Below are 6,000 nucleotides of genomic sequence, written 5' to 3'. Positions count from 1 at the left end.
TGAAGCCTGTAGCACCCCGGCTTCACAGCTATTGTTACTTGTGCTAGCTAGATCAAAGCTAGCAAGGGTATGACCACCCATGCTACAATTACACCTTAATATGCAGTGTCTAGACACAACCAGAGAGAGAAAGAGAGACCTAGATTGCAAAACAGATATTTTGACTATTCCATTTCATTAAAAACCTTTGAAAGGTTTTGTTTTTGTTGCCAAGTAGAATAAAAACAAATTTCAAAACCTTGAAGGTTTTTGCAAAGCAGAATTATTGTTCTCAGGCCAACTCTACGAGAGAGACACAATGAAGGGAAAAGAACGGTTTTGGTAAGGAACCAAATCTTGGAAAGGTTGGCTGAGGCAGTGTCAATTCAAATCCTTCAGGAACCTCTGGGACAAGAAATGCTAGTATAATATTTACTGCTTCTGTGCTGTGTGGTTAGTGACCGAAGTGATGACAATAATTTGAATCCCTTGGGGAATCAGGAATATACTTTTTTAATTCTGGCTCAGGCTGGGGCATCTCACAGGTTCTCTCCTCCGCACCTGAGTGAAAATCTGTATCTGTGTGCCAGGGGGCTCAAGTTGTTGTCTCCAAATATCTCTCAGTCATGACACAGCAGCTCATCCACAAACCAGTCCTAGTCGCATCACCTATCCTCCCTGTCTGCTTGCCTGCAGTGGAACTGACTCTCACCACTCAAAGCCTGCATGCCATAGAAATTTGAGGCAGGTAGTGTGGAGAATATTGCACACTGAAGCTTAGCCCTTGCAGCGGGGGGGGGGGCTCATCTGGATAGTTGTGCAAGGAGCCCCAGATTTTCTTGAAGTAACCCTGAGCTTTGTGGTTGAGGCATCAAACTTGAGCCACATAGAACCACAAGTTGAAATCCCAACAGGTTCAACTCAGCCTTACCATTTTTCAAAATCAGTTGGGATTTCTCTGCAAAAAACAGTAAGTTTCACTGGCTAGGTGGGGCCATGTTCTCTTTGGCTCACTATCGTCATCTGATAAGAAGTAAGTAATATCTATTATTAGTAGAATTTATGAGAAACTGGAATTTCTGACATTTCAAAAAAAAAAAAAAGTTTGTTCAGAATTGGAATCAACAGCCACAATTTTGAAAATTCCCGCAAAATGAAAATTCTGAAAAAAAATCACTTTGGGACCATTGAAACATTTCATTTTGTAATGCTAAATCCTTTTGTTTTGATAAGATAAAACCATTTTGTTTCACCTTTATCATTTTGGTTAAACTTAATATTAAAATTAATTTGGTATACAAGTTAAAACAAAATGAATTAAAAATGTTTTGTCTTATCAAAACAAATCACATAACTATATTCAAACAAAAAGAGGGAGTCAAAATTGTTTGTCTACTTTTTCCAGGAGAAATGTAATGGAAATTAACATGTTCCCACAAAACACTTTGAGAAAACTGTATTTTTTAACAGAAAATTGCTTTTAATGGAAAACATTTTGACGAGCTCCGATTATTATATTTTACATGAAGTAGTTCTGCCTGAGCTCCATTTAGTCTCTATCGCCTAATTTGTCATCTTCTTTTTTTTAAATTTTTACCTTTTTTTTAAAAAGGCTCTAGTATATGTACTAACCTTTCATAAATTTTATATTTCTCTTACTGATAATGAGCCTAGGTAGAGCACAGAACAGGGAGTCAGGGCTGTTGGATTTTGTCTAATTCTGCTCCTGACACTGAGCAAATAGCTCAGCCTCCCTGATCCTCAGTTTGTCCATCTGTAAAATGGGGTGATAGTAATTAACTAATTCACTGGGGCACTTTGCACCCTAATTAAATGTCTGGAAGGTGCGCTGAGCTGCTTACATGAAAGGTGTTAGTTATGTAAGTAGAGTTTCATTAGGCTAGATTCATCCCCCATATAATTCCATTGACTTCAAGTGGGTTTCCATCATAAATTAATTTGGTCCATTATTTGTATAGTCTCCTCTCTTCCAATGAATGTAATCCCAACTTCTTTAATTTTTCTTCATTAATTTTGTTTGTTTGTTTGAGGGGGGTTGTATTGTCATAGTGCCTAGGAGCCCCCTTCATAGACCAGGACCTCATTGTACTAGGTGCAGACAAAACAAAAAGACAGTCCTTTCCCCCAAAAGCTTACAATCTAACATACATTTTTGTCGCCTGTTCTCAACTTGTTCTGTGAAGAAGGAAGCAGCAGGAGGTACAGGGAAGGATAGGGGTAGTAGTGGGGAGTGGAACTACTGAAGTAAGAGGTAGCTGAGTAATTGGGGAATTTGTGAGCATCCAGAAGAAAGATTTTTATACCTGACTTCAGTGATTGGACAAGCCATACAGTAATTCAGTTAAGAAAGTCTTGTAAATTTTGTGTCCCTATAATCTGCATTCACTTAAGTTGAGTTCATAGAAATTATAACCTTAGAAGTTAGATATGGAAAAGACTTCATAGATAATTAAGTCCGTGTTCCTGACAGTTCAGGCTATACAATAATTCCCTAGACAGAGGACTACAGTACTAGCATACATGTCTGCTACAGTGACTGCACCACTTTAAAATAACGGAACTCCACAAAAATATTTGAAACTTGGTCCTGGCATCAAAGCATGGTTCAGTTCTATCTTCTGCCTGCATAATAAGTGGTGCTACCAGTGCCACCTCTAGTAGTTAAGGTTTTCTAACACTTCCCTTTCTGGGATCCTGTTTTCAGTTGCTTATAACTTTGCCAAACTTCATCTGTTTGGACAGAAATTTTCTATGCTAGGTGTCTGCCTCAGGCTGAGTTTCTTTAGAAAGTGTCACCTAAAATGGTTCCAAGAACAAGGTTAGAGAAAATATATCATTAAAACAATTCTTGCAGCCTTCTGAGTGAGATGCTACAGCACTTCCAATCTTTGGAAAAGGGATTTGACATTTTGCAGAGGCATCCCCTGGTGCCAGCAATGTGCTTTTTGCTGTCTACCCAGAAATACGGTCATATTTGGCCAAGTTATAATCCTCTGAATGTTTCACTTCACACATGTTCAATAGAGATCCTTTAGACTTTGGTGGCTAAATTCTCCAAGGATTCTGTCTGCACTGAGCATGCTCCAGCCCCTCCCAGCTCCTATGTGCTGACTAGACAGCCCATGCCATGCTCCGTCTCCCCAGGATGCTCTATTCCAGGGCTTTATGAGCTGAGCAGGACTATATCTGTAACTGCTCCTCCTGGCTGCACCAAGTCTGTCCTCGTGCCACAGGGCACCAGAACTGAGAGCTGGGAAACTGTCACAACTGTGCTCTCAATACTCCCCCTACTGATGTCCAGGATGTGAGGAGGAAAAGGAGGAAGCTGCCCCACCATCTGGAATGAAGAGGAGTGAGAAATGGCGGGGAGGGGGTTGCAGGATCCAGAGTGGGGGGATAACAGCCAGTAAGGCGAGTGTATAGGAGGGGAAAGGGACCAGGAGTCAGGGTGGGCTGAGTGGTTAGAGTAGAGTGAGCTAGAGACAGGCTGGGGCACTAGATCAGAAGGGTCTATAACCACAAGAGAGCACTGCCATCCAGGGGCTTAGAATTGAACCCAGGAGTCCATCTACATTCCACTGCTCTCACCTGGGATCCAATTTACAGAAATGCTGAGGACTCTCAACTGCAACTGAAGTCAATATGAGCAGCGCTTTGGATACATGAAGTGTTAGCTAATGCTATGTACTCTACAAAAATCAGGCTGTAGGCTTCTCAAATTGGGCACCAAAAATTAGGGAATACTTTTGACCTTTCTCTGTGCCTCAGTTCCCCATCTCTAAAATGAGGATAATAATACCCCTCACCTCACAGGGGTATTGTGAAAACTTATTAATTCGTGCTTATGAAGCACTCAAATGCCACAGTGCTAACTACTATAAAGAAGCTCACAAGGAAATGAATAATTCTGTCTTCAGAGTGGGGTTTGAATAGTGGGCAGTAAATGAGGCATGGGACCACCAAAGGATGAGGATAAAACAAAATACTTCATAGCTACTGTCGGAGAAAAACACAGTTCTCACTCTCAGGTTGGGTGCAGCAAATCAGATACACTTTCTTATCTCAAGCAATTGCACAGAGGGAGAGAGTGCACTAGGACACAGGGTTTCCCCCACCTAGGCAGGTCTCTCCCAGATAAACAATTAGAGCAAGAATTTATACCTTTATTGCAGGCAATAATAAGCAACAACTGCATATTGTTTATACATATTCCTTCATGATATCTTATTTTTCTTACCATTTCTTTTATAGTCTGCATTCTATTCTTATCTAATACAAGGTCACAACAGCCTCTTTCACAGTTGTTTTCCACTCGCTTCGCACTATCTCTGCTTCTACAAATCTCGCGTTCTTAAAGCTAGAGTTAGCCTGACTCCTGCTCATTTCAGAGGCCTGCATCCAAATTCCCTTTATCTACTTCCACACTACTCATTAAGTGAGCACCAAAACTGTATATTGGAAAGTTTGGGGCTGATTCTCTCTCACTCACGCAGGTGCAAATCAGGAGTTATGCCTTTGGAATCCATGAAGTCGACTGACATCAGTAGAAGGAGAATCAGGTGCTAAATCTACTGGAAATCAAAAGCAAACGTAGTATTCACTGCTGCAGGATTCTGTATACTAATGCTGGTCAGCAAAACCAAGTATTTTGCTTGAATGTCCCTTTTGTTTTGATCCAGTGCTAAGTACAGTGAAAGTTGTACAGTTCATCAGTATGAACCTTTTCCCACCATCATTTCTTTTCCACCTCCAATTTTATGGTTTGAATTTTTGCAGGGCTCACACCTTTGTCTCTCATCTAGTAATAGATAATAGATTACAACAAGCTATTTGTTGAGTTAGCCAAAAAAGATTAAGTGGCATCTTCAAAGGTTCTGGGGAAGAAAGTAATCAATACAACCAAGGAGATAATCAGGAAGCTGGTTAGGATAAAGATAGCACTGAGATATGCCTCATTTGGGACTGAATGTAGGGGAAGATAAAAAGATGAAAGAAAAGGAAGAACAAAGAGCAAAGAATAATAGCTCTCTGTGAAAGAAAGAAAGAAAGAAAGAAAGAAAGAAAGAAAGAAAGAAAGAAAGTGTGACTTTACATAATCTAAGTCTTATAGTAAATATATAGCATAAAGTGGTGTATGACTGACTTGTGTGGGGTTTGAATAAAATAATCTGTACTGCATGTCTGTTTTAATATGTGCCAAGCCAAGTGAATTTCAAAAACACTTTGTTATCTTATGTGTGTCATGGCATTTTGCAGGAATCTAACAGCATGTTGTGTACTGGTTTGTTGCCACCTTCCACCCCAGAGGTGGCAGCCTTTCATGTTGTTAGTCTGCACACATCAAGCCTAGTTCTGTTCCGATGTTGGTTTCACTTTCTACCAGCTGTGTCTGTTGACAGTCAGGGCCTAATCATCCTGGTTGCTGAGCTCTGCACACCAGGGGTTCCGTGAGAAAAGAAAGCTGATGTTCATGAAAGAGTGGGTAAAGCTTGCACAAGGTATCCCCATTGACCACCCTCTTGCATACACAGTTAGTCCTTTAGGAATGTGCAGTTTAGGAATGGGAATTGTACCCACGTGGAAGGGTGGCATCTGTACTACAAGTAGAGCCATGTTGAGAGATCTGGTTAGAGTGTTTCCATCCCCGAACCAGTTACAACACAGCTCCATTTTGTGGTGTAATAGCATAACCATATTCATGGGAAAGCCTTGGATGGAGGCATGGTGAAAATAAGAATCGATCCCATTTGAACTACAGAATAGTACTTTGCTGCAACTGGATCAGGGAACAGCCATATTATAACCAGGTATCCCAGTATGGTTCTGTGTGTAACACAGATTAAGCCAATAGCCTTGCCTACCTTAGCATTTTTCAGGAAATCTCCCTCTGCCTTATTACCAGCAAAAAGAAAAGGAGTACCTGTGGCACCTTAGAGACTAACAAATTTATTTGAGCATAAGCTTTCGTGACTTATGCTCAAATAAATTTGTTAGTCTCTA

Source organism: Chelonia mydas, chromosome 3, assembly GCF_015237465.2.
Source record: "Chelonia mydas isolate rCheMyd1 chromosome 3, rCheMyd1.pri.v2, whole genome shotgun sequence".
Taxonomy (NCBI): domain Eukaryota; kingdom Metazoa; phylum Chordata; order Testudines; family Cheloniidae; genus Chelonia; species Chelonia mydas.
The sequence above is the reverse complement of the archived record's forward strand: the minus strand, read 5'-3'. Positions refer to the sequence as shown.